We start from the raw sequence: 10,784 nt of genomic DNA on the forward strand, positions 1-10,784 counted from the left end.
AAACACAGTTTTTGAGAACAATAGGAGGGACCCCATCAGGTTCATAAGCCTTCCGAGGGTTTAGGCCAGAGAGGCATGGAAGACATCATTACGAAGAATTTTAATTGTAGACATGAAATCGTCTGAGGGAGAAGAGGGAGGGATAAGTCCAGAATCATCCAAGGTGGAATTGTTGGTAAAAGTTTGAGAGAAGAGTTCAGCTTCAGAGACAGAAGAGATGGCAGTGATGCCATCAGGATGAAATAAAGGAGGGAAAGATGAAGTGAAGTTACTGGAGATTTTTATGGCTAGATGCCAGAAGTTTCGAGGGGAGTTGGAGTTTGAAAGATTTTGACATTTTCTGTTTATGAAGGAGTGTTTGGCAAATTGAAGAAAAAAATTGGCATGATTTGAGACAGAAATATAAAGTGCGTGAGATTGTCAGATCCTTGTTGAATTGTATGTATCTTTCTTTGCGAATATAGATTTAACAGCTTTAATTTCCTCTTGTAAGGTTATGTCATGTAATGTTTTATCATCTTATCTGTCCAGTTAATCAATAATAAGTAATTTGGATTCCTGATCATTGTAAAAAATCAGTCATTAAGTTTTCTTTGCCAACATTTTAGAAGGCTTAGAAACGAAATCAGAAACACGCAACGGAAGTGAGTGTCGCTGAGTACTCGACTGTGACTGTGCGTGCGTGTGTGTGTGTGTGTGTGTGTGTGTGTGTGTGTGTGTGTGTGTGTGTGTGTGTTTGTTTGTTTGTTTGTTTGTTTGTTTATCTGCGTGACCTTTCAGCCTCATCTCTCGTCATATAATAAAGGGTCCCTATTATAAGTACTACGTATACCCTATTTTTTCGTTCATCTGTCTTCCTCTTCAGCTGCTGAGTGTTATTCTAGATGTAGATAGGATATCCTGTCCCGCGACGTTCTTTCTTGATTCTCTCTCTCTCTCTCTCTCTCTCTCTCTCTCTCTCTCTCTCTCTCTCTCTCTCTCTCTCTCTCTCTCTCTCTCTCTCTCTCTCTCTCTCTCGTTAGAGTTAAAGTAATCCTGTATTATTTGCAAATTTGTTCTTGCTTTGCTTAGGGTGTTAGGCACTTGTTTTGTATTCTTTCAGTTCTACAACGGAATTTGCTAAGAAATACTTTCCCGTGGCATATACATCTTGATTCCAGTGATAGTTTAGCCAGCATCTTGAACCATGAACGGGGATAACACCTCTGGGAACCTTGGTGATTTTGTGGGTCACCTCGGGAAGGTAGTCTCGTGTCTCAGAGCCTGGCTAGTTGACTGGAAAACATGTGAAAGTTAGATTGATAACATGATGATAAACTAATTGGTTGGTGGTTGTCCTGTTACTTCTATGCAATACTTTTCTTTTCTTTAGTTTAGGTCATTGCAATGAGGCAGGAAGCTGACCACCACCAAGGATAGTGTTTGGTGAAGGCACGCGTTGCTTTCATTATGTTAGCAGGTTCGATGTACTTATATATGCCTGGCTGCATTCTGAAGCGTTTTACTGTCGTCTTTTACGTCAGCTTCCACCAACACGTTCTGGTGGAAGTTCCTGGACTTTTGTTTCAGGATTTTTTTTTTTTATGATTACTATTATAGTTAACGTGAATTATGTACCGCGAACGAGGATCCCACTAATAACAGTCTGACTAACTATCTCCGCACCCTTTTAAAAATTATAGGGAAGAATAAAAGCGTTGAAGAAAATCCTCTTATACCTCGTGACACACACACACACACACACACACACACACACACACACACACACACACACACACACACACACACACACACACACACACACACGACGTTACTTGAGATTTCTTGATTCATAAAACCGTGTGTCTTAGTAATACTTACCGTCCTCCAAAACCCTTAAAATGATTGTGTGTCTATATCTTCCCTTATTTAATTGTGACCTCTTTGCGTCTCCCTGACCCTGAACAAAAGAGTAGCGGCCTGAGAGGGGTTGTAGGGTTGTATTGAATGGAGCTGGTGGGGAGATTGTGTCTCTGATGGCAGACAGGGAAGGCAGAGTGAGAAATAAGGGAGGGGGAGAAGTTAAAACGATATCCACTACATTATTAAAGCTCTAATAACTGACTGAAGTTACTCAGGAGTTTAAAGGTATTTCTGCTGTTTTAGTTACATATTAACAGTTTCTACGTCAAGAAGAGAAACAGATAGAAGTTAAAACGATACCACTGTATTCAAAAGGTTTTAGTTGAAGTTACAAGGCTTTCTAAAGGTATTTTTGCGACTTTAGTCACAGTTTAGCACAATTTTCTCATTATCAAAAGATGAAACAGTCTTGAGAACCCGACTAATCACGCGTGACCTTGGAAAGTAATCGCTGTGAGGAAGCAAATGGTTTCTGAATGTGGATGGCTTGGCTTAGATTAGGAGAGGCTGTGATGACGAAGGGGAAGAGGAGTGAGAGGAGGAAAGGTACAAAGGCTTGGGGAGAAAGAAGAAAACTAACGAAGACTAATGAAAAAAATAAGGAGGAAGAACGGAAAACTGATGAGGAAGATGAAGATCAGAAGCCTAGTATCAATATCAATAAAGAGGAGTAGGAAGAAAAGAAGAAAGGTTGAAAGGGAGGAGGAAGAACTAGAAACGATGATAGAGTAATAGACTACAAAGGGAAGTTGCTTAGTACTAATAATGAAAAGTCAAAAGACGAGCATAAACATGAAAAAAAGACAAGGAGAAAGAACTGGAAGACTGGAGAGGGGAAGATAGGAAGGAAATAATGAAGACGGAGTTAGGAAATAGATACACAACAAGAGGAAGAACTGGAAACTGGAAGAGGAGGAGACAGGAAGGAAATAATGAAGACGGAGTTAGGAAATAAATGCGCAACAAGAGGAAGAACTGGAAATTGGAGAAGATATGAAGGAAATAATGAATGTGGAATGAGAGAAAAAAATGAGTGACTAGAAGAAGAACTGGAAACTGGAAGAGAAGGTAAGAAGGAAATAAAGAAGACGGAGTTAGAGAAATAAATGAATGACTGGGAAAAGGAATAGTGAGGGGTTGTGGAGAGAGGGGAAATGGGGATGCGACTGAAACTGAAGGGGTCGAGCCTGGAGGAGGATGGAGCTGAGGGCTGAGGGGAAAGAGGAGGAGGAGGTGTAGAGGGGGAGGGGTTTTATTGAAGGAGAGCCGCCGTATCTTCCCCGCCATGGTGGGTTGTCGGGAGAGGAGGGGAGGGGTAGGAGGGTATGGAGGGAAGAGGAGGGGAGGGGAATGGAAGAGGAGCAAGAGAGGCGTCATGCTTCCCCTCACCACACCCAGTGACCCCTCGGCTCTCTCTCTCTCTCTCTCTCTCTCTCTCTCTCTCTCTCTCTCTCTCTCTCTCTCTCTCTCTCTCTATCAATCAGAATATCGCTTCCTTACTTTATTTTGTTTTAGTGTGTGTGTGTGTGTGTGTGTGTGTGTGTGTGTGTGTGTGTGTGTGTGTGTGTGTGTGCGTGCGTGTGCGTGGAGGTAAAAACATACCTAATCAAAATCAAGATCTAAGGAGACTGGCTGGATCTTAATCTCTCTCTCTCTCTTTCTCTCTCTCTCTCTCTCTCTCTCTCTCTCTCTCTCTCTCTCTCTCTCTCTCTCTCTCTCTGGTTATTTGATTTTTTTTTTTTTTTTTTGTAAGTCGGAATAAGGGATAGCAAGGAAGGAAGGGCTGGTGGGAGGGAGGGAGGGGAAGGCTGGTGTGAGGTAAGAAGGACTGGAGGGAGGGAGGGAGGGAGGGAGGAAGGAGCTGGTGGCAGGGTAAGCTGTGAGGTCCTGTCATGGTTTGCCGGAGCGAGGGCCGACTGATGGGAGGGATTGCGGTAGTAATATTACAGACGGGACGGACGGAGGCGAGAGAGAGAGAGAGAGAGAGAGAGAGAGAGAGAGAGGCTGACTAGCTTAATCCAACGTAACTCAACCTAACAAACCAAACACAATGATAATGAAAATAATAATAATAATGATAATAATAATAATAATAATAATAATAATAATAATAGTAATTGTAATAATAATGATGATGATGATGAGAGAGAGAGAGAGAGAGAGAGAGAGAGTTTTGAGTGGGTACAGTTACGTGATTTCCTTCCCATTTTCTTTGCAGCCTCGTCCCATTTTCTCTTTCCATTTTAATCTAAACCTTTCTGCTTAACCCCTTGAGTACCTTGACGCGTTTTCATATTCATTCTGCTTACTTTTTGGCGATTCTATACAGCTTCAGAAGCAGAATAATCAAAATAGTGAAAACTGTGGCCATTAATCTGCTGACCTCCCATAAACCCTTCCTCATGTCAATAAAATGGTCTAATCGTACACAAATCTCATGGTAAAAATGTGTCCCAGTATTGAAGAGGCTAACCTATATTCTCGACAACTTGTTCTGAACGACTTCTTAATGGTGAGACGATCAGGTTAGTGAACTGGTGGAGTATATATGTTCTTCACACACACACACACACACACACACACACACACACACACACACACACACACACAGTAAGACAAGAGCCACGTTCTCTGCTAATTTTTGTTGTACGTAGTTTTCTTTCCCAGCACAGAGAGAGAGAGAGAGAGAGAGAGAGAGAGAGGAGGGAGGGAGGGTGCATGACTAACATGTCCAATTGTGCTTTCTCTCTCTCTCTCTCTCTCTCTCTCTCTCTCTCTCTCTCTCTCTCTCTCTCTCTCTCTCATTCGTGCCTAAGAGAGTTGGACAAAGATGTACTTTTGCCTTTGTTTCTTAACTCAGGATTATATTATTCACGTGTGTGTGTGTGTGTGTGTGTGTGTGTGTGTGTGTGTGTGTGTGTGTGTGTGTGTGTGTGTGTGTGTGTTCTTTCTATCTGTTTATTTGCAAGTGTTCATATTTTTTTCCATGTATTTTTTTTTTCTCCTTCGTGAATGTATTAATTAATTCATTGGCGTAATCTCTGGTTTATTGTTTGGTTATTGAGTGGTTTAGTTTCATGTCGTGCCCTCTTTATTTATTTATTTACTTATTTATTTCGTTTTTTTTCTGTTTCTTTTCTCTTTCTTTGTTTCCGTCACTGTGTAGAATTCAGTTGTTTTTTTTTTCTTTAGTTTGGTGTTCATTTTAATATGTTTCGTTCTCCCTGTCAATTTCTCTGGGCTTTTGTTTCAGGACAGGTACATGCATATATTTTTTTTTCTTTTTTCGTGTTAGCTTGTTCAGTTTTATTTTATTTACTTTCATAACATTTTTTTTTTCTTTTTATTGTGCGTGTCGAGGGAGGAAAAAAGTAGTATGTTGAAGTTTGAAAGGGAGGGAGGAAGAAAGGAAGGAAGGAAGGAAGGAAGGAAGGAAGGAAGGAAGGAAGGAAGGAAGGAAGTGGGTAGAGAGAGAGGGAGGAGGAGGATGAGGAGGAGGGAGGGAGGGAGGGAGGGAGGGGAAGGTGAAGGAGAGGCAGGGAGGAAGGAGGAGACAAAGAGGAGGAAGTAAGGAAGGAGGAGGAGGGAAGGGAGGGGAAGGAGGGGATTTCGTGGAATACTGGGATTATTGACAGGTGTACCTCCTCCTCTTCCTCCTGATAAAATCCGTGTGTGTGTGTGTGTGTGTGTGTGTGTGTGTGTGTGTGTGTGTGTGTGTGTGTGTGTGTGTGTTTAACCTAGTTATGATATTTGAGTACAAGGCCTGAAATTATATTTTCTCATCTGTTCTGTAATCTCTCTCTCTCTCTCTCTCTCTCTCTCTCTCTCTCTCTCTCTCTCTCTCTCTCTCTTTCTGGATTGTTCCGTCATTATATTCATTTTTCATAAATATATTGTTATAGTAATGTTAATAATAATGATAATAATAATGATTATTATTATTATTATTATTATTATTATTATTATTATTATTATTATTATTGTTGTTATTATTCTTATTATTGTTATTTTAATTTTCTGGTTATCTGTAACTTAGCAGTTCTCCTCTCCTTTGTCTTCTTCAGTCGTCTTAGAAGAAAAAGTGTGTGTGTGTGTGTGTTTGTGTGTGTGCGCACGCACGCGGGTGCATGCGTGCACGCTCGTAGGGGGGATGGTAGAAAAGTGCCACATAACCTCCATCTTCCTCCTCCTCCTCTTTTTTTTATATTTTTTTTTCTTTCTTACTGTTGTTGTTGTTGTTGTTGTTATTTTTTTTTGTCATATTTGCCTGTATTGTTATAATGATAATAATAATAATAATGTTAATAATAATAGTAATAATAATAGTCTAATAATTGTTATTATTATTATTATTATTATTATTATTATTATTATTATTTATTATAATCATTGTTATTATTGTTTCTCGTCCTCGTCCTCCTCCTCCTCCTCCTCCTCTTCCTCTTCCTCTTCCTCCTCCTCCTCCTCCTCCTCCTCCTCCTCCTCCTCCTCCTCCTCCTTCTTCTTCTTCTTCTTCTTCTTCTTCTTCTTCTTCTTCTTCTTCTTCTTCTTCTTCTTCTTCTTCTTCTTCTTCTTCTCCTCTCCTCCTCCTCCTCCTTCTCCTCCTCCTACTCCTCCTCCTCCTGGCCACTGTTTTTTCCCCTGTATCCTTCATGAAATATCCTCCAAACAGCCTCGTAATGACTAGGAAGTCTGCATCTATTTGGTCTTCCTTTGTGTTTTGTTCTCCCTCACCACAGGTTGCCTCGTCGCTCCCTGTTTGTCCTTCCTTTGTGTTTGTTTCATTTGTGTGTTTAAGGCTATTCTGCTCTCTCTCTCTCTCTCTCTCTCTCTCTCTCTCTCTCTCTCTCTCTCTCTCTCTCTCTCTCTCTCTCTCTCTCTCTCTCTCTCTCTCTCTCTCTCTCTCTCTCTCTCTCTCATTTTTCTCCCTTTCTGACGCTTCGCTGAAGATATTGTAGTGACGTAACGCCTCTCCTCCTCCTCCTCCTCCTCCTCCTCCTCCTCCTCCTCCTCCTCCTCCTCCTCCTCCTCCTCTTATCGGTGTCAGATTCTCATACTTTAAGAAGAGAAAGGAGAAGAGGCATTGGAAGGACGGAGATAATGGTGATGGTGAAGATGATGATGGTAATGGTAGTGGTTCTAATGGTGGAGGTCGTAATGAGAGAGAGAGAGAGAGAGAGAGAGAGAGAGAGTCATTAGGGATGGTGTGCCTACAGGGCGTGGCAAAAACTGTGGTTACCTGAGAATAATTATGTCGCCCGTTAACTGCCACCTAACGGGGAGAGAGAGAGAGAGAGAGAGAGAGAGAGAGAGAGAGAGAGAGAATTTTTCGCCATTTCGTATCTGTCGTGTCCTTTTATTTTATGTAGAAATAAAGTAGGCTATGTTTTGTGTGACACGTACTCTTTTTTGTTACAATGCTTTATAATCCAACTTTATATATTTTTTTTCGTTTCGTTTGTTCTTTTTCTAATTTAACTTTCCTTTTGTGTAATTTTTTTTTTCCTTATTGCTTCTATTTTTTTTTTTCCTCCTTGGGTACTCGATACGCTTATTACTTAGGTTCACGTGTTTATACTGGTTTTGAAGTCATGGGGCGTGGAGGGAAAACGAGGGAAACAGTAGTAATCCGTGGGTCGTTTGATTATTGGAACTGTTTGACGAATGGAACTGATGTGCTTTGGAATATTTGAATAACATCACCATATCCATCTGGAGGTTACGTTGTCCTTTTCCTTATCTACTACATTAATTTCACTGCCAATCACATAAAGTAGATGCTGCTTCGTAAAATAAAATAGATAAATAGATAAATAAATACATCAGAATTTGCTTAAAAGTGGTTATTGTCTGGAAATTAATAGGTCAAGTTTGTCTGTAATATTAATGGATTTATAATCTAATGGATAAGATACAGAACACCGGAAGTGGTTTGCTTTAATTAACGATCTACATCTCTTCAGTACTGCCGCCATTACTGTCTTGTACCCTGCCCTTCACGACCAGACGCCATGAGCCAGGAATGTCACACACACACACACACACACACACACACACACAGAGAGAGAGAGAGAGAGAGAGAGAGAGAGAGCTGGGTGGTTGGGTCTTTCTGTTCCTGCTGTGCTCCACTATGCTGTGTGCTCTCCCTTGACCTCAAGTCCTCTGGCGTAATGAAGTGTCACTACAAACTCTTGACACCTGATAGATTTTTTTTTTTTTTTAGCAGATTAGAGGTCAAGTTAGATTAGGTCAGGTCAGGTCAGGTCAGGTTGGGTTGGGTTGGGTTGGGTTGATTTTGGTTTGGTTAGGTTAGGTTAAGTTAGATTTAATTATATTAGGTTTATTTTGGGTTAGATTAGATTTGGTAGTTACGATTAACGATAGGTTTGATTAGGTTAGGTTGCGTTAGGTTAGGTTAGGTTTGGTTAAGTTTCGTTAGTTTTGGTTAGGTGAGGTTACGTTTGGATATATTTCGTTAGGTTAGATAGCTTTAGGATAGGTCAGGTTACGTTGTGTTCGGTTAGGTAACGTTACGTTAGGTAGGATTATGATATGCTAGGCTAGGCAATGTTAGGCTAGGCTAAGTTCGGTTAGGTTACATTTCGTTAAGGTTATAGGTTATGCTCAGTTCAGTTAGGTTAGGCTAGGTTTGCTTACGTGAGGTTAGGTCAGGTTACTGATACAGCCCAATGTCCGCATTAGCTCCGTTACGTTAGGTTACGTTATGTTAGGTTACGTTGCATTATGTTACGTTACGTTAGGAACGCTCGCTATACTCAGGAGGCAGTGCGCTGTGTTGCTCAGTCTCTGGTCGTGGCTGCTACAATCACTGTTCGCTGTGATCTATATAGGCTGCTGCCGTAATGATGCATTTAATTGCAATGAAGGCGGAAACCAATTAAATGCTGGACCATCGGGAAACCTTGAATGCATTTTACATTAAGTTTAAAGGAAATGGTGTGAAGCGAACCTTTCCCTTAATTTGGAAACAATTGTGTGTGTGTGTGTGTGTGTGTGTGTGTGTGTGTTTTGTCAAGTGAAAGAGCAGTGTAAGTAGAGTGCATGGTGTAACATAAGTGTGTGTGTGTGTGTGTGTGTGTAGGTGTAGGTGGGTGGTGTTGCGCCGATGCTGGTGGCCCAGGGGAGGCGGCGGTGGCGTTGGCGGCGGCGTGTCGGTGTGAGCAGTAGTGTTGACGTGGTGCCCCGCGTGGTTGGCTGGTTGGTTGGAGTCGCTGCCTCTGGAGACTCTTAGGTCAGTGTGGCGCCGTGATCCCCTTGTTGCATTACCTCCCCTCTCCTTCCCCCTCTTCCCTCGGTTCTCTCTCCCCTCCTCTTTCCTCACCCCTTCCCGTGGCCACACCCCGCCTGCCACGCCGCGACACGCTCCTGTCAAACACATCTTTCCTCCACCACCTTTCTCTCACTTGCGTTGCGTCATAGTGTGTGATAACAGTGGTGGTGGTGGTGGTGGCCCGTAACTGATTCATACCAGTGCTCGTCTTTCAGCAACGCAAATCTGTAACCACGTGTGTCCTTGAAGGTTTGTGGGTCATTTGTACGACGCATGTTAGTAATGCTTCATCAGTCGCGTATTGAAAGATAGGTAATGTGTCAAATGTTAGGTTGGTTAGCTAGACAAATAGTCAATCAGTCAGTGAGTCTTTTGGTCATCTCTAAGTCAGTGTTCACCATCTGTGCCTGGTTTAGTTATTATTACCGCTCCTTCCTCCTCCCCAGTCACGTGTTCATCTGTTATTCAGTTCTTAATTCATTCGTTCAGTCAGTCAGTGAGTCGGTCAGTTTGCCAATCACAAAACCTTCCCATGAGTCATTACACACACACACACACACACACACACACACACACACACACACACACACACACACACACACACACACACACCTGTACCTGCACCTGCATTAGTCACACTGCGGCACACAAGTCATAACAGTGCCACGCATTTCACCACCACCACCACCACAACAACAACATTACTCTCCATTGCTTTGTGTCATTTTACTTCAATATTGTTTCTCCTCGTACCTCCTTGTAACGTGATATTGCTGCCACACCACCACAGTAGCTCAATAACACCACATGTATTTACTTATTGTGCCACACCGCCACACACCCGCAAGAAGTCGTGAACTTTACCACATCTTAAAGTTTACTGGGATTTAAGAGAAGAAAAAAAATGATAGGTTATTCTTCTACGCCTTCCTTTCCTCATCACTGCATTGCAAATAATCATGCTTTCTTTGCTGTTTACACACACACACACACACACACACACACACACACACACACACACACACACACACACACACACACACACACACACACACACAGTTATCTCATGTACGTGTATATATCCAATACCACATATCATTGTCTTACTTAGCCACACAAGGCACCAAATTCACCACACCTACCACATAACATAACACCGCACACCACATCACACGCCACCACCTGTCCCTCGCTCACGCACCTGTCTTTACCTGTCAGTGTCACCTATACCTGCTGCGCCTTGCTCGTACCGTCACACTTGCATTAACATGGAGTACCGCTGGGTTGAGATAGAAAGTCGGGTAGCAATCACTGGCTGACATTTCACGGCAGTTTGTGTGTGTGTAAGAAACAGAGAACCCGGATGTTGTCTTTGTGAAGGTTCTGGTAAAACTCTCTCTCTCTCTCTCTCTCTCTCTCTCTCTCTCTCTCTCTCTCTCTCTCTCTCTCACGTTATCCTTCAGACTTATTTCATGGTGACCTACTCAGGTGGTGATGATGGTGGTGAGAAGATAATGTGTTTCTCTCTCTCTCTCTCTCTCTCTCTCTCTCTCTCTCTCTCTCTCTCTCTCTCTCTCTCTCTCTCTCTCTC

Source organism: Portunus trituberculatus, chromosome 46 (assembly GCF_017591435.1).
Source record: "Portunus trituberculatus isolate SZX2019 chromosome 46, ASM1759143v1, whole genome shotgun sequence".
Classification (NCBI taxonomy): domain Eukaryota; kingdom Metazoa; phylum Arthropoda; class Malacostraca; order Decapoda; family Portunidae; genus Portunus; species Portunus trituberculatus.